Genomic DNA, 18,990 nt, shown 5'->3' with positions numbered 1-18,990 from the left:
AATCCCAGAAACAAATGATAATCTTAAAACATGTAGGCACAACAAAAGAAGAGGCTTGCAAAACACAGGGTCACTTTGATATAATTAAGGGAGTTTAATTTAGGATGCCAGAGTTGTAGGTATCAGTAAATTTAACCACCAGTTTAGAAGTCTGTAATTTAGGTCCAGGTTCACTTAAGGCTAATGCTGATAAATTAAGACCCAGATGAATGTTGAAACTTAAAACATGAAGTCCATGCTCACAGATTCCAGTGTATTCAAACCCTTGCACTATAGAGTAACAAAATACTTGTAGTTTTACCTGAAACTCAAAAATGTAAAGGACCAGCTACTCAAAAAAACAAAAGTAATGAACATTCCTTGCAGTGGTGGTTTTTCCTTGAGGGCAGGGGAGCGTCGCCACCCAGCCTGCTGTGAGCCACGCTAAACATGAAAAATAAAATGGCAATAAAATTATTTCATTGCCATTTTATTTTTCACATAGCATGCTGCAGCCTGCCCCTGAGCAATAAGGGGCATCTCCTCTTTTTACTGAGGCCTACAGCAGTGCTCGCAAGACACTACAAATTGCACATGTGAGTTTGGCTGCCAGACTTGCTGTCTTGGACAGATGGGTGGAGACAAAGCACAGGCCTAGAGGGCCTGAAAGAGCATCCAGCCAGGACACTCCATCCAATCCTGGCGCTGCTCTCATGCTGATTAACAGCATGAGAGCAGCGTCCGGAATGCTTAGGGAAGTTTCAGCTTCCACTCATGCCAGTCTAAGATTAGGAAAAACACTGAGGACGACGCAGCCTGGGTAAGTACAATTATTTTATTTTTAATTGTACTATAATGCATGATTGTGTTTTTATTGTACATGTTTTTTTTACTGTTTTCATTTTTTTTGATGGGTGGGGCACTTCGCTCGCCCCACCACTTTGATCTATTAGCGGCCCCTGCTGACTCCTTGTATGATTCGTTGTCAGGGTAGGAAGGACTCTGACTACAAGTGCTTCGTGTATTCCACATCCCTTCCTATATGCTGTGGGCCATATTTATACTTTTTGACGCAAAACTGCGCTAACGCAGTTTTGCGTCAAAAAAATTAGCGCCGGCTAACGCCATTCTGAAGCGCCATGCGGGCGGCGTATTTATTCAATGACATTAGCCGGCGTTAGCCGCCGGCGCTGCCTGGTGTGCATGAAAAAAAATGACGTACACCAGGCAGCGCCGGCGTAGGGGAATATGGAGCTTGGGCGCCAAAAAATGGGGCAAGTCAGGCTGAGGCAAATTTTTCACCTCAACCCGATTTGCGCCATTTTTTTCGACTCCCAACCCCCATTGAAATGACTCCTGTCTTAGCAAAGACAGCAGTCATGCCCCCTTGCCCAATGGCCATGCCCAGGGGACTTCTGTCCCCTGGGCATGGTCATTGGGCATAGTGGCATGTAGGGGGGCACAAATCAGGCCCCCCTATGCCACAAAAAAATAAAAATAAAATACTTACCTGAACTTACCTTAAGTTCCCTGGGATGGGTCCCTCCATCCTTGGGTGTCCTCCTGGGGTGGGCAAGGGTGGCAGGGGGTGTCCCTGGGGGCATGGGAGGGCACCTCTGGGCTCCTTCCGAGCCCACAGGTCCCTTAATGCCTGCCTTGTCCAGGCGCTAAAAAACGGCCCAAAAGCGGCTGGACGTCATTTTTTTTGACCCGCCCACTCCCGGGCGTGAATTTTGCCCGGGAGTGTAAATACGGCGCACATGCCTCGGAGTCACTTTTTTAGACGGGAACGCCTACCTTGCATATCATTAACGCAAAGTAGGTGTCCACGCTAAAAAATGACGCAAACTCCATGGACTTCGGCGCTAGACGCGTCTAACGCCAAAGTTTAAATATGGAGTTAGTTTTGCGTCGGAATTGCGTAAAAAAAACAACGCAATTCCGGCGCAAACAGAGTATAAATATGCCCCTGTCTGTCTCCATCCAGGCGCACGTTGTCGTGGAACTTGACGCACGCCCACGTCTTGGAAGCATTTCATTTTCCAGGACGTGACTTAGACAGACTCTACAGCCCCATTTCGCATAAATAATTGAACATCCTTTTTGTTGTGACAATTTGTGTGCTTTGTTCTTTTCCACACTGGGCTTGGTACTGGAGTTAGGTACCAATCTCCGTGGATTGAAGAGGTTCTAAATCTGCTCTTTTAGTGGGCGAATGGGTATGGATTGAAATATATTTTAGTTCTTAGCTTCCCTATGGCGCTGCATTTGTAATTAGCAGAATTGTCTGTTTCTGGCACTTGGTATTCCGCTGAAACCTGCGTTAATGGCACCCCTTTTCATGCCATAAAGTCGCCTGTAGTTTAATCCTGGAGCAAAATTGGTGTTTCCAAAAGATGTACCGTGTAAAGGGGAAAATGTAACTGGTCAGCTGCATCTTCAACCGTAACTTATCCCATCAAGCACCACTTTTAAGCAAAAAGCGAACTGATCTTTTTAGGATCAAATACTTTTGTTAAAATTTCCACGGTACAAGCTCCTCTTCTACAACCAACAGCCACTGAGGAAACATATTTGGTGTTGTTCAGTATGTTATGATCCAACCTGAAATCTAAACCAGCAATCACAACCACACACACAATCTAACCCCCTGGTCATCCAGAAATGCAAACGGAGCCAATTTTAGCTCAGTGCTCCAGTACATTTCAGTTCCATTTGCTGATTTCACTCAGCTGTTGCAGATACATTTAATTAACAATTTTATCTGAGTTACCCTACATAACTTGGGAAGGTGAGCGCCCTGAAGTGTGGTGCAAGGCATGAAATAAAGTGTGCCAGGCTATGCCAAACTCTACTCCCCTCAGCCGTAGTCAACTATTTCATGCCCACAACCTAAGGTGCCATCTTGCGATTTCTTGTAACTGTTTTCCCTATTGGGTGGTGATCGCCTGCTTAGTGGCGTGCAGTGCTTGAGCTGTCTGTCTCCTATTGGTCAAAAGTGGTGGATATATTTGGCATTAGTGAGCACTAACAATGTGTTTGTGGGAAATCTGGGAATGTTAGTCTGGAACATGCCATCTATGACGTCAATTACATCAGAATCCAACTAGTATTTTTGGAGTATACCCCTACCCACGCATCACCCGCAGCATGTGATGGAGGGATCTGGGGGGTCTTTTTGTAGTACAGCAGGCATGTGAGACCAATAAAACATCGGTTTTATCCTGGCTTTTTTTGTCTTAGGACGTCGATTGCTTTCTGGCAAGCTTGTACCCAGTCTTTATCTGAGAGAGAAATCTCCAACTCCTCTTCCTGTCTTGCCAGTCTTGCAATCCTTGTGGCCATCTAGGTGTATAGCAGTATTTAGTATAGGTCAGATATAAAGTTCTTGGTGCTATCTTTAGTGAGTAACCATTTTTTAAAGTGCTTAATTGGTCTGGTGGCTGAAGATGAATGGAAGGCTGTACGATCCAATGTCTAATCTGGTGGTTCATATGCATTTCCGCCTCTGGAGCGGGAATTCTTTGTTCTATCAGATCCGAGTGCCATGGGTGCAGGAAAAAAGGTAGTAATAGTAAATGCCCTTGTGAATCTCAAAAGTCATAAACTTAGGCCCATATTTATACTCTGCGCTGAATTAGCGTAATTTTTTACGCTAAATTAGTGCAAACTTAACTCCATATTTATATTTTGACGCTAGACCTGTCTAGCATCAAAATATAGGAGTTAATGTCATTTTTTGGATGCGTGAAACCACCTATGTGTTAATGAGATGGAAGGGAGGCGTTTCTGCCCAAAAAAGGACTCTAAGCCCCTAACGTCATATTTATCCCCCCGTGCAAAAAAGATGCCCCAGTGGGAGGCGGACCCAAAAAATTACGTTAACCCCGTTTTGCGTAAAATTTTAATGCCTGGGTCTGACCAGGTATTAAAATGAGGCACATACACCACTATATTAGAAAGTTCACAAAAGGAACATTTGCTACCTCCAGGACAACATGGAAGTTGTACTGCTTCAGCTAGGCACATGCCGCAGACGTCCACAATGACAGCTACTCCCTCCACCTCCACAACCCCAACTCCAAACACCGCAACGCAGGAGGCAGGAGAGGATATTTTGGCAGAGGACAACCCTCCTTGGCCTCAGGGAGCAAGACATCATCAGGACTCAAGCGGGAGTCTATTCTACGCCTGCTGAACCAGATTGTACCAGACATTATAACAAGGCTGCAAACTACCTACAACATGCCACTGGTCACAAAGCTCCTCACTGTTCTGCATATGCTGGCTTCTGGATCATTTCAGACAACTAGCGCGCTAGTGGCTGGTGTCTCCCAGCCATTAATATCTGTTTACCTGCCTAAGGTTCTAGATGCCATCATCCGCCTCACACCCCAACACATCTGCTTCACAAACACTCAGCAACTGCAGCAGGAGACCAAGCAAGGATTCTATCTGATTGCTGGGTTTGGTTTCCGTATGTGCTAGGTGCAATGGACTACGCCCATGTGCGACTGGTGCCACCTGCAGCTACGGAAAACCTATACAGGAACCGCAAGCACACACATTCGATAAATGTACAGGTCATTAAAGACCACTGTGGGCTCTTCACCAACATCTCAGCCAAGTACCCCAGCAGCGTACATGCTGCTTACATATTCCAGCACTCCATCATCAATAAGTGGTTCCATGACGGACAATAGGGCAATGGCCTACTTGTCAATAAGTCAACCAACCAATCAAAATACACACACAGCACACTAACCCTGTAGGACAAACAACATATACACCACAACAAAGACACATGGGCATGTGACCACAGACTTACTGGCAACAACACATATGCAACATGCCGCTGTACACCACAATGATTGAACAAGCGCAGACACCCACAAGTACCTAACACAGCCAAAAAACTAACAGCCACACCAAGTGACGGACAGGAAGAGATATGTATGCTTTGCACACATAATAAGACCACAAACCACTACAAGTGTCCACTGGTTGACTACTAAGTATACTTCACACACATAAAACCAAACCATCAATAGCTCCGCCATGTCAATGGCCTGTGGCATGAGCATGTAAAGAAAGTCAAACCTAGGCACATCCCCACCTCATTCATGTTGTGCAAGACTCAGGCACAATCCTCATCAAATTACACCCAACTGGTGCCAACCACAACTACATCCCATCTACACATGCCTGACATACCTGTAGGCTGCACAAACATCTGTGAAATGAATTGAATTGAACACATCAGAAGACTAATGCACCTGCTATTATAGACAATGGAGCAGAACCAAAAGAAATGGTGGCAGAACTACTCAACCGACACCTCACATGCGCCACTTAGTGCCCCATAACACCATGGCACAGATTGACTGCTAAACTGAAATGTACATGGATGCCTTAGTAGACCCCTGTAGGAGTATGGAGGGCACGACTGGCCATACATGCACTGTACTAAGTGATCCTTCAGAAATATAGCAGGGCACCCTCCCAAAGTCTGCACTGTGCATGTGTAGTAAGTCTGGAAGAAAATCCAATTGCTAAGAAGATAGGACATACACCGGTACCAAATGTGATCATCATGCAAAAGTATGATACACACCCTTGGACACCTGGACACTCATCATGAGTGTGTTGTCCGGCAGAGGCCGCTTGTTAAACTTCCACCAAAGTTAGACAGCCATTTTGGTCTAAACCCTGTTGGCCCAAGTAGAAGTTCACTGATGGGCCTGTCACTGGAAACATAATTTTCCTTACATCCGCCAAGCTGGGAAGAGGGCCAAAACATTGCAGCCGGTTTGTAAGTGATACGGATGCAATGTGGCGTTGTGGTGGGTGCAGCAGCACCGGTAGCGGTTATTACTGCACATAATTTGTGCACTGGAAAGTGCTACAATTCTGTCCATGCGGGACCTGCACTGCCCATGTCAAGTGCATGGCCAGTGCAAGGGCCTCCAGGGGGAAGGGGGAAAAATGGACTACACAAAACATGTTACATACATGATGAGCACACGTATTGGAATCCAGATGGTCACATACAGGTACTTGAGTCAGTACCCAATAATGACTTTTACATCAACACAGTCAAACTGAACCATATTACAAGACCTGGAACATACACAACACCACAAACACCTCTGACTCACCACTCAAATTGCAAACAATTACTGCAATCGAATATTCATGGACCCTCTCAACTCTTCACTAAATTTCTTCCTCTTATCTTTGCAGCTGACCAAGGTTATGGCATACAGCCGTGGGTCATGGCCCCATTTGCAAATCCAGATACCAATGAACAGCATGCCTACAATGAAGCACACTGGAAGACACGCAATGTGGTGGAGAGGAGTTATGGCCTTCTCAAATCCCGGTTCAGGTGCCTGGACATGACAGGAGAAAGCCTCCTGTATGGTCCACCGCTGGTATGCAATATCATACCGGTATGTGCTACCCTGCACTACATGTGTGTCATAAACAATATCCCCTGGGATGGACAAGTAGATGTACACAATGAGGAGATGGAGGAAGATGGATATAAGGACCTTGAGGAGGACCTACCAAACACAGCGGTTGCCAATTTTCATATATAGTCAACAAAAAAAGTACTCTGTAAACACCACAAATAAATTTTGTTCAACGACACAATTCTTGGTCTCCTCATTGTCCAATACATATATTTTTGGAATGTGAATCTAACCCCAGGGAGTGTGTCAGAAACACAGAAACCACAAGTATGGTACACATATCTTTGGTGATGTAGGGGTTTTTACAGACCCCATCTCACATAGCAGTGATGCCCAAATCCCTGGCATGTGACTTCTGAAGGCCAAGATCCATGCATCACTACATATATAGTTACATCATGTGGGCAATGTGCAATTTCATGGGCCCTTTCCCAACACAACATCATCCCTAACAGGTAGAATGCAAGGGGGGCACACATAAGGTAGGGGCTGTCAGGAAATGGAGATAAAGTAATGTCAGAACTGAACACTGTCACAACACTGTGTGCGAGCAGCTTGGCCTGCACCGTACATGTGTTTGTTCAGTAATTGCCCATGGTAATTAGTCAATGTTGGAAGCTGAGCCTACAAATTGTGTCCATGGGAATATGTACTGGCACTACAATAGGCCACATCCTTGACACATGGAGGATTGTAAATCATGTATGGCACATACACATTGGATGGGAAATGGTCAATGGCTTGGCAGTGACATAAAGCAGCTAGGGGTATTGACTCCAGATACAAACACATTACAGAATGTAAGGTCTATGATTTACACGGGGAGAATGCATCTGCCAAATGACAGTCTGGCTGGAATGTAGGCATAGTGTGTGACACACTCTTCTACATAGGATGCACACCGGCCACACAAATAGGCTTGATTCACACATGCCACTGCTAATAATGAGAAATACATGTAGACTAATTTATGGGTGTCCATCCTAGGTAGCAACGGGTATGCCATTGTCCACAATGATTGACCTGTGTCTGGATGTCTACACAGTATACGCTGTATAACAACATTACACAGCACATAGCAATCCAAACCGTTCATTGTCACTTACATGACAGATCCATTGCATGGTACCAAATATAAATAACTTGCTAATACATGTAATGGCCTCCAATATCACAATCATGTGTGGCTTGTGTGGCTTGTGTGAACATGTGCAGCATTCTCCTATATAGTCAGGAACCCACATCACACTGAGTGGGAGTAGACATAGCCATATCGTCAGCATCTGGCAAAGGATGAATACAGCACTAAGGGGCAATACATACACCTCAACATCAGTCAGTCATTGTAAGAGTCAGCTAAGTTGTGGCATGCTGGGAGAATTGCCTTGCCATGTTCAGCAGTGGATGTGGATATACACCTCTGAGATACCCACAAATTTGTGCTGATACAACATGCCATGTCATGTGGAAACTACTCAAGTGCTGTGGCATGTGCAATGTCATGGGTGTCTGGCACTCATTCCATCCCACTAATATTGCCATTTGGACATTGACAACTGAGTTTACAGTTGTAGGAGAAGAACATATTTCCTTATTACACAAGTCACATGTAGTATCCTGTCCCAATATCACCTGACAGTGTTGCTGTAGAAGATGTGTAAAAGGTACTAGCAGACAAAAGTCTGAGAGAAATGGAGGACACAAACACAACTCACCAGTCATGGCAGGCAAAAGGGATAATGACCAGACAAACACCAAAGCAGACACTGTAAGACACCAATGTCTACATGTCAAACTCTAACTGATACACAGAGAGGGTGAGTACGTTAGTACATGACCAAAACATGTTTGCCATCACCATACCATGGTAATTGCCCTTCGCATGGTACCAGAACAGGAGACACTCACATACAATTCAATCTTAACCAGCTAATTTGTCCAACCTTTACGTCACACCAGTCATGCAACCCCTTACCAGGCTGAATATGGACACAACTTTGGACTCCTAAACATCCATACATGTAGTACATGTGTAAGCACACAGCCTCTGTACCTGAGAGGGGAAGGCTGACATTGGAATTAATCACAACCAGGTCTGTATGTCCACATTTATGCATGAATCCATCCACTAGTGAGTGTGCACAGGCTGGAAATTAGCTATCATAAATGGTAGAGATACCAGTTCAATAAACCCACACATCACTGTTCTGACAACATCAATGTATGATAATGTCAGATGACTGATGCACATGCACAGGGGACAGAGTGAAGTGGACCACCATCAACCTGCACCTCCACATGCAACCATGGGTTTGTGTTGCCCGACAAACTCACATATTGATGTAGATGGGTATGCCTGCTATCTATGCTACAATGCAACACTGCAACACAGTGGTACGGCATTGTATGTGACAATCAAGACTGACATGATGTTGACAGATCAGAAAACACAAATGGAGGCAGGCACACATATCCCAAAGATCTCCACACACATGTACCACCATAATGGGCCAGCCATGGTAATGTGAATGGATTCACTACAAAAGCTAACCTAGCAGCAACATAATGACATAGGTGTCACAAAACCTGTGAGAGTATGAATGTACCCATCAATTGTGTACTGACGTACAGTACGTATGTGCCAGTGATGTGGCTACACAGGCAATAGTTAAAAGGACAACTTCTATCTATGCAGGAAGGTGTCAATGTGAGCTTGCACATCCCCTTGACACAGCAATGTTGTAACGTATGACACAATAGACACAACAAATGTCCATACAGAAACATGGCATATAGCATTCTGCATCAACACACGTGTCCATAACATCTGCAGCAACTAAGATGCATAGGAAAATACAAGGCACATGTTTAGTTGTCCTATAACTAGGTAATTACGATAAGTAACCAGTGAGTAGACACATATCCACACTCAACTTGACAAGGGATATATTATGTCAATGTAGTCCCAGTCCACTGCATACTACTATGAGTACAAAATGTAATGGTTGACACATGCCTTAGCATGTGTATGACACAGGGCCCAAAAACAAATATGTGTAGGTATGTAGGCATATATTGCCCACAGACATAACTATGTACTCCACCTGCTACTCACTAGTCATACACATATGTGAACACAATGCACACATGTGCCGAAATACATGTGGACACAGTGTAAGACACATGAACATATGCACAAATTATGAGTGAGTGCCTACAGCTGAGTCATGAAAACACGTATTGGTTGCACATACCAATGAAGCACAATGACATTCATGCACAGATTTGCACATGTAGACAAAAAACATATACCACATAGTATAACATCCCATGTAACATGTGAAATTACTCAGGGTGCATTCAAGGGCTACAATGGAAAAATGACGCTATTTCGATATGTGTCCAAAAAAATTAAGCTAGTGCATCAACACCACACCGTAATGTTGCCAAAATGAGCCCTAAACGGCAATTCAACGTTACCACTACTCTCAGTGCACCATGAAGAAAAATGTACGCGTGACTTTCATGCGTCAAAAAAAAATACACACATGATGCAAAAAATGTGACGCACACGCCCAGGAAGTGGTGTACAAGGATATCCTGCCTGCCTGCAAGCATGGTACAGTAAGTGTAGTTTCACTTTCACTTCACAGTCTGTTCCCCTGTGACTGTGTGTGGTTGTGTTTTGGAGGTGCTGGTGGATTTGTGATGTGTTTGGAGGACTTGTTGTGTCCCTTGTGCTGTGTCCTGTGTTTTTGGTGTATAAATTGTCTATTTACTTGTTATTTGTATTATTGGTGTACTGTTTTCTTGTCATTGTATTGTGGGGTGTCTGTCTGGGGTAGTTTAGTTGTTGGGGTAGTTTTGGGCAGTAGGCGTTGGGTTTAAGTTTCCTTTATCATTTTTTTTTGGTTAACGTCCTGTACCCTTTTGTCATGTCTGGGAAGGTTAGGATGGGGAGAATGTCTCCTGATGAACTGGGGCGGTTCATCTGGTTGGTGGTCCATTACCTGCCTCTCATGCTGCAACTGGGTGGCTGGATGATCCAGGGCTACCCCACCGAGGCAAGGCATCTGCGGTGGGGCAAGGTCGTGTATCATCTGGCAAGGATCTTCAAGACCGGACGCAATGAGCACCAGCTCAAGCATCAGTGGGCAGATCTGGTGGCAAGGGAGCAGGACCTGCTGGTTCATTTGGGAATTGAAATTGGCGGAACTGTTGGTAAGTCTCCCATTGCCACACAATCGGCTGCTCTTAGCATTTGACTAACAGTTGCAGATAAGTCTGAGTACTGCTTCGTAATGGTTGTGAACATGTCGTATGCAATCAGTATGAGGAGTCTCTGCCCCACTTGAGGCCTGCATATCAAATGTAGTACAATTTAGACAATGCAGGACACATGTATGATGAACACTGCATAACCATCACAAAGGAACATATGTAAGTGTCCCTAGCTCAACCTTCGCACTGCCTTAGTGTCATGTGATTGGCAGTAATGCGGCGCTAACCTGCCATTTACACGCATAGTCTGTACAAAGTGGCACAATGCATCCATTGCACCTCTTTTGCAAGGCTTGACACACATCATGGCTGTGCCAGCCACAATGTACGCAAGGGAGGCATTCTTGCACAAAGGGGGCCTCCATATCAGCAAAAAAAAAGTCAATGAGACTGCTGCACCCCATTTGTGGTGGATTTCCTAATGCCTGCTCTTTGCTGCCGTTAAATAAAAGCTCCCATCATGATCAATGGGCCTCTGGGTGCTTAGAAGGACTCGGGACAATAAATAGTGATGCAAATCCTGCAAAGCGCCAGACTACTGTCAAAAATGTTGACCCTACTCCCCCTAACTACCTCCATGGTGAGCAGTCGATTGGAGATGGAGCACACATGGTGGTATCAGAAGTGCGCTAGGGCCTCCACTTCAACAGGCCCAGCACTAGGTGCTGCGCCACTTCTATATCTATGGCCCCAAGTGTAGTGATGCATGCACAGTACAACTTTCTAATTATACAGCTAGGAATGACACCTGTGCCATAAAACAGGCATGAAAGGTGTGTAAAAATTAGTTAGGAAGGGCAAAATCCAGACCTCAGTGTCACAACAAATGTTCCAAAGTATAAATTCCAAACACTCTCTAGGGCTGCTAAGTGAAGGTGTGAAATCTGTGCATAGAAATGCTTGAGAAGGGCCTCCATGTACTCAGCAGGAGGTTCCGTGATCTGGAGCATTTCCTGCTGAGAGCATCATTGGCCTTCACATGTAAGCATGATGCTGGCCCACACTGCCAGCATGCTGTGACTTAATAATGACTACGCACACCCATGGATGTGAGTAAGGGGTACACTAAGGCCCACAGGGACAGTATACATGCAATAGGTGCTGCAATACCTTAGTCCTATTGGCTTCTTGGTGTAATTTTGCAAGGCTATGTTAGGGAGCCTGACCATGCACTGGGTCCAGACTATCGGCGGTTCCATTTGACCTGTGCTTGACCTGTGCATTGTGTGTCAGAGTCAGCATAATACACTGAACTATGCTGTCCATTTGCATTAAGTAAAATTTACACTAAGCAATATTCTACATTCATGTCTTACAGGTGGACCTGCCCCTTACACCATCTGAGAGGTGGCGAGATTTGAGGACCCGATGCATCCAGTAAGTGCCATTTTGTGGGTCTTGTTAGCTACTCCAGGGTTTGGTGTGAGTCAGTCAGAAGATTGAAATGCAATGAGTGATGTTGTTTTCTGGACCAATGATAAGAAATCATACGGGGATGGATGGTGACATCATGGGGCACGTGTAAGAGGCCCAAGCACCACCAGAGCATCTATATTTGAAAGGCTCTGTGGACGCTATGCCCTGCACTGTGTATTAATGGTGGGCTTAACACACATTTTGTGGCTTCACATCAACTTGTCAATACGGTCTCTTCACATGCAGTACTTTGCATGGAAGGAGTGTGCAATCAGTGTTGCAGTGGTTGTGCCATAGCAATACCCATATCAATTAGGCGGTGTCCCATACCTACACATTTCCTTACACTAGAGGCTGTAGCAAATCCTGCAAACACACAAGGTGTGGCTTTAGCAGGCCACAACAGGCTAACATATATGTTGCTGTGCCTTCCATACTTTGCACTTTCAGTGGGTGCTGCATTTGTCAGCACACATCAAAAGTGCAGAGTCCCTTAGTAGAATATGTTTGTGTTGGAAGGTGTCCTTCCATGCACAAAGACTATCTCCCCCTCAACGCAGCCAGCAAAGCACCATGGGGAAAGGGTTGCTGGGTCGAGTACTAGAAGCATGATTATCGCTGGCATAGGTGACAACACAGTAATGTGCCCTCTCCTATTCAATACTGCGCATCCCTGCGTTGTGAATTTGTCAGAGTACTGCACTGCCAATTGTCCGTCAGCATGGTGCTCCATTATATTCCCATCATGTATGTTGTGGGGTTGTGCAAAGAGATTACCTTGCATGTAGTTCTAAGTGCTGACATGGATGGAATTGTGTGTAAAAGGATTAGTAATGGCTGCCCACCTACTTATGGATGTCTGCCATCATAGGTCACAGGCCAGCTGTATATGTACATGCATGCCTGTTGTTAACAACCTTATAACAGCCCCATAATCCGCAATGTGTGCCACACATAGCTCACACTTGATGACAAGATGGCACAGATTTTGGGTTCCAACTGCATTACCCTCTAAGGAGATTCTGTGTGAAACATACACACACCACAGGTGCCACAGTACCCTCCAGAGATTATGTGGTAGTGGTACAGCAAGGAACCATAATGTTCTGAACTGCAGTGATCTGTGTACACAATGTGTGGACAACTCCACTCAAGATATTTCAGGTCAAAGTCTACTAAGCTCCTAACACCAGATGTCAGCAGTGTAACCAATACAGTGCAGCACCATGTAAATTGTGACTGATGTAGGTTACATCACAGATGCATGAGAAGGCAATGCTGTGTGTGTAGCTGGTGCTGTGAGGATATCTGACATGCATCTGCTGATGGTGTGAGATGCTCCCAGATACAGTTGCAGCGCACAAAGCTATGACACGATTGCTGTGCATGCAATTGAACACGCGTAGCACTACATGGCACAGGGTAGGGGCTCCAGTGCTGTAATGTCTTGAGAACAGGGAATGTGCTGTTCAGGGTTTGCACAACCTTTCTCATATCAAGGTAGCATCAGTTGTATATGTGGCCACAGCATGGGGAACACAGCTGGACCCCAGTTATGTAGGCTCAGGCCAGGTATTACACCTGGACACATGAATGTAGATGTACTATAACATAGAATACCAGCTTTGCAGTTGGCAGACCACTAACAGCTGGCCCACTCCTACACTCCATGATGGGTGCTCAGGCACTGGGGAATCACCAGGGGTGGTGAGCTGATGGATTGCATGCCCAACACCGCTTCAGCCCAGGGAGACAGGAAATCCATACTTGTTGAGACAAGTGATGCTCAAAATGTAGATGAGAGTGATGTTGAGCGGTCCATTATTAGTTCCTGTCAGCTGTGGCCCATCATGATTTCCAATGGATTGACGGCATCCCACTGACATGTACAAGATACTGGTGATGTATGGTTGAATATAGAGGCAGATGAGGTGCAATACAATTGTTTTGAGGCATGTGTGTAGGACTATATGTGTAATCAGCTGTAGCAGTGCAAGTTACATATCTGTAGATACTCCACTCAATGCTGATACTGATGGTTGCTTGTCCTCATTTTGCAGCTGCCAACATAACCAATGAGGAAAGATGTCAGTTTTACCGCAGGTCAGAACAGTACTGCCACATCCTGGAGGTGCACGCAGGTTACGCCTCGAGGCATGCCGTTTCTGTTCTGAGAAAGCATCTGGGGAATGGTGGGCATTCCCACACGGGGACCCACTCACCCACCCAAAACAAAGGATGGAGCAGGAACATCTTCAATGCACCCACCTCTGCAGCACTAGTTGCCACCCTGCACCAGTTTTGCCACCACCAGCTGCAAGGCCATCACAATTGAAACTTGACTTACGTCGGGACCTCAACCTGCTACTCCAGCGTTTGGTCAGGATGGAGGAGGCACTGGTGAGGATCGCAAAGTCCTCAAGTACATCAAAAAGAAGGTCAAGAAGTCACGCAAATTAATTTAGACTGTGATGGACCACCTATCAGATCCTTCTCTTCCCTTACCCTATTTTAGTTTGGGTTATGTGTAGTTAGTTGTAGGTTAGTGCAGTGTAGCCATTAATTAGGATAAGTGTAGTTGGGGGGTGAGTTTCTATTCTTAGATTTTTATTTGTGGTTTGTTGGGTGGTGGGTCATGTTGGGGTCTATATGGGTTTTTATGAAAAATAAAAAAATATATTTTTTTTAAATTTAAAAATAAATAAATATATATATACATATATTTGTGTAGGTCATAGGATTAGTTAGTACATGTGTAGTTATAGTCATTGTTACCCTACTTGTTTCTTGTTTCTTAAGAGGGCGCGGGGGTCCAATGTTTAGAGTGTGGTGTTTTATGTGTAAGTTAAGTTTAGCATAGGTTAGATAGTTTAGTTGTATGATAAATATAGTTAGTATAGGTTAATCTGGGATAGGGTAGGTTTTTGTTGGAGAAATGGCCTATGGCATCCATCCTGCCTACAAAAGCCTCATTTACCATGTCTAATCCCTATTGACAATGGAGCTGTCACAGTGACTGCAATATCACATCTACTAGTCCATGCATCTGCCATCCAGTGTACCCACCACTCATGATGACTATGTATACTCTGTATTGTACAGGTAGGTCTGGTACTTCAGCTGTCAGTGTTGGGGTCCTGTAGTAGGAATGTTAGGAACTGTGGCACATCTGACAACAGCCACAATTGGAATTCTATCCTGTAAAACTGACTGCTGGCCATCACTAATGAGGTTAGGTTAGACCTCTGTACCACACCAATGAGTTCTTCTGGTACTCCCAGCTGACGATATTGCCAACACTAGCTTTTCAGCCATACCTGCTGTATATGGTGAGGGAACTATATATGTGTCCTTCATTTGTGGCATACTCAGTGAATTGCTTGTAGGTGATGAGACCAGCATACACATTTGTCATGTAAAGAACCTTGTGTGTAGCTTTGGGCCCCCACAGTCCAGCACTCTTGTACTGATATTCTGTGACCAATGACATGGATTCACACATTACAATCATTTAGCTGAGTCGATGGATCACAATAGATGTAGACATGCTAATTGTGTACAAGGTGTTATTTACAAGTGGAGGTGTTGTAGTGAGATATTTACAAAATCCAGGTCAGTGACCCCATTTGTGAAATCCATACATTTGTGACACAATACAAGTCCAGGGTTGAGGGACGTCATGAAACATGCTTCGGAGTAGTGTTGATAAGTGTGGCGGAACATTAATTGCCAATTGGTAAGTGAGAGACAATGACAGTCCATAGCAGACAGGTCAACAGTGTGTGGGTGAAGAGTGCACATATCCTACTGTGATAACACTGGCATGATCTTTAGCACAGAACTAAGGAGAACACGGCCCATGTGGCATAGGCTGGTGCTACCGGGTACTCTTTCGAGTAAAGGTGATCTGTTCCACATCTTCATCCTCCGATGTATGTGGTGTCTCCTGTGCTATAGGTGGTGGTGATGGGGAGGTAGAGGGGGCCACACACACTTCAGTGGTTGAAGATGTGGAGTCCCAATTCCCGGCATCTGCCCTTCGTGGAATGACATATGGCATCACTGTAGCAAGGAGGAACTGAGGATTTTCCAGGATAGCAGCAACATCCCGGTGGTAGGTAGCCGTGTCTGCCCTGAGGGAGGCCATTTCACACTGAATGGAGTCCAGCTTGTCAGTAATCATGCTGCTGTCAGTTTGGGAGGGCAGTTGCTGTGGCCTCTCCCTCATGGCAGCAGCTATGTCCACCAGACACTGCTGGACTCCACTCAGTGGGGAGTGTGTGCCCCGGTTGGCAGCTGTGTGTTCATCAGCTGTCACGATGCACATGCGCATTCCCTCGAGGCTGGCTGCCACTGTCTCCATCCCCACCGGCACCTGTTTGGCCAGTTCCAGTTGGACTCCTACCATTGTCCTCTGGAAGCTTGTCCCTGGGTCCTCGGAGACCTGAGCTGTGTTGGTGCTAGCAGGTTGTAATGTTTGGGTGTTGGGTAGGTCATCTGGGATGCCTGCTACATTGGTTGTCCTCCTCACAACTGGAGGTGGTGTCTGCAGGGATACCAGGACATCCTGGAGAGTCTCTTGGCTGATGGTTGTCATCTGTTCATCCAGTCCTTCGGAGAACTTCAGGACAGGTAGATCAGCAGGAGAGCCATCATCCTCTGCAATGAGATGGTGTAAAATCAATCTTTCTGTGTTGTGGCAGTTGACATGTCACATCACTGACTTGCTATTGGAGGCTCAGTGACAACTTAGAGCCCAAACATTTTTCTTGTATATTATGGGTGCACTTTATCAGCCCTTTGCCTCACCTGAGTGTTACGAAAAGGGAAGCTCAGGTGGTGCAATAGACTGCAATAGGCTGTGTCATTTTTACAAGGTGTGATGTATTTCCTTTTAGTGGCTTAATGCCATCTTGTTATTGTGGACCCTTCCTATGCATCCATTTGCATGGTAGGGCCTTGCAATGGCTGTTTCAGTAGTCAAGCCACACCAACACACTTTGCAATTTGCCCCTGCCACAGGTTTATGTGTTTTATATACCCCACGGTGGCACCGAAATCTTACACCACCCCAAGGATGGCATTACCAAGGCACTATATTGTTGTTTACTTTGATTGCTCCTCATATTGATGTATGTGTATGTGTATGTGTGCTACATTGCATGGCACACATGGACCTAGCAGATTGCCATTTCAGTTTCTGGTGTGCTGGAAGGTGCTTCTTCCTACACAAGCCATCCTTGCACTATGGTGCAAGAGATGCAGCATTGTGGCAGTGCAGCTTAATTTGACACTGGCACTGGGATGGACCGAGGATGGCCATTATGGGCATCATTTGTTGATGTGAACATCATTTTCTACATGACAGTGCCTGATGCCAGAAAATAATGGACACAGCCAGTTGACTAATGTTGAACTTAGATCAGGGCCTCAAGCTAGTTTGATGGAGATTTTGCAGGTAGTTGTACTGGTGCATACATGGAACCTTATTACAAGTCTGACAGTCCTATGGCCACCAGACTGCCATTGCCATTTCCACCCGCCATCCCAGCGTGTTACTCATACTGCCAACCGTGGAGGGTACTCTGCACTAGCAGTTTTACCAACACCAGACTTGCCCATGCACCATCCCCAAAAGGTCAATGTGAAATTGTACACCATGATGTTCACAGACATACACCATATGTTGTGTTTGTGTGATTGTTTCCCCATTCCTATGTGGCTCACATGGTTGTGTCAGAGTAGTTGTGGGCTCAGCCTAAATGTGTTGTGACCTACAGATTGCAATCTGTAGTGCATCATTTCTCTAGTGGCACAGTTATGATCAGCATCAATATCTGTGGCTCCACACTGCATCAGGTTAGTTACACTGGGCAGTGGCATGTTCCTGTGATACAGGACCACTGTGCAATTCCCCCAGCAGCTGCCCAGATTACTTTCCCCTGCACCCAGACAGGCATCCTTATTGAATGATGGGGAAGTGGCTGCCTTATGAGGTTTTGTTGTTTATGTGCCGGGAGATGGAGCTTCCTGCACATGTCTGAGTAATGTTAGCTAAGGTGCCATTTTAATGTGTGCTGTAAGATGCAGCACACATGTGTTTCGGCAATGGGGCAAGGCAGTTGTGAAGTGTTTCTGCAAGAGACACCACCATGACGTAACCCCAGGAATGGTATTTGGCTGACTTCCTAGTCTCTGATGTCTTGGTTGTGTTGGTAGGGTTTGTTTGACTATATGCAAGGGATGTTGTGATGAAACAACCACAGGCACAGTAATTAGACATGCCTTCCATCCTATATGCTGCATATGTACATGTTGGTATGTAGCCCTGGCGATTAACATATGGCCAGGTTGTGCATGTGTTGTGGTGCATGATACAACCATTTGTGTGTACACGTGTTGCTTATGTTTGAATGATGCAACTTGATTCATGGGCTATGTGTACCTCTGCACTCCTTGCACATGCATTGAGTGTGTCCTATGTGCCTCCCCCTTCTTGCATTTGTTCATTTTGCATTTATTTACCCCATGCAACTTACCCTGCATTTGTGGTGGTTCCTGGGAGTCTGTGCTGTCCTGTCCTGCAATTCCAGTGACCAGTTCTTCCGGGATGACTGCTGCAACCATCTCCTCCATCTCATCCAGGTACTCCTGTGGTGCTAGACTTCCACCTCCAGTTTGTAGTGCTGCCTTTCTGTTCCTTCCCATTTTCTCCTTAGTTCTTTGCTTACAATCATGCTAGCGTTTCTTGCACTCAGTTACAGTTCTCCTCCCCTCTTCCACATTGTTAATTTTGTCCACTATTTGCTGCCATATTGCCTCTCTCTTGCCAATTGGC

This window comes from Pleurodeles waltl, chromosome 12, assembly GCF_031143425.1.
Source record: "Pleurodeles waltl isolate 20211129_DDA chromosome 12, aPleWal1.hap1.20221129, whole genome shotgun sequence".
NCBI lineage: Eukaryota > Metazoa > Chordata > Amphibia > Caudata > Salamandridae > Pleurodeles > Pleurodeles waltl.
Note: the sequence above shows the minus strand (reverse complement) of the source record.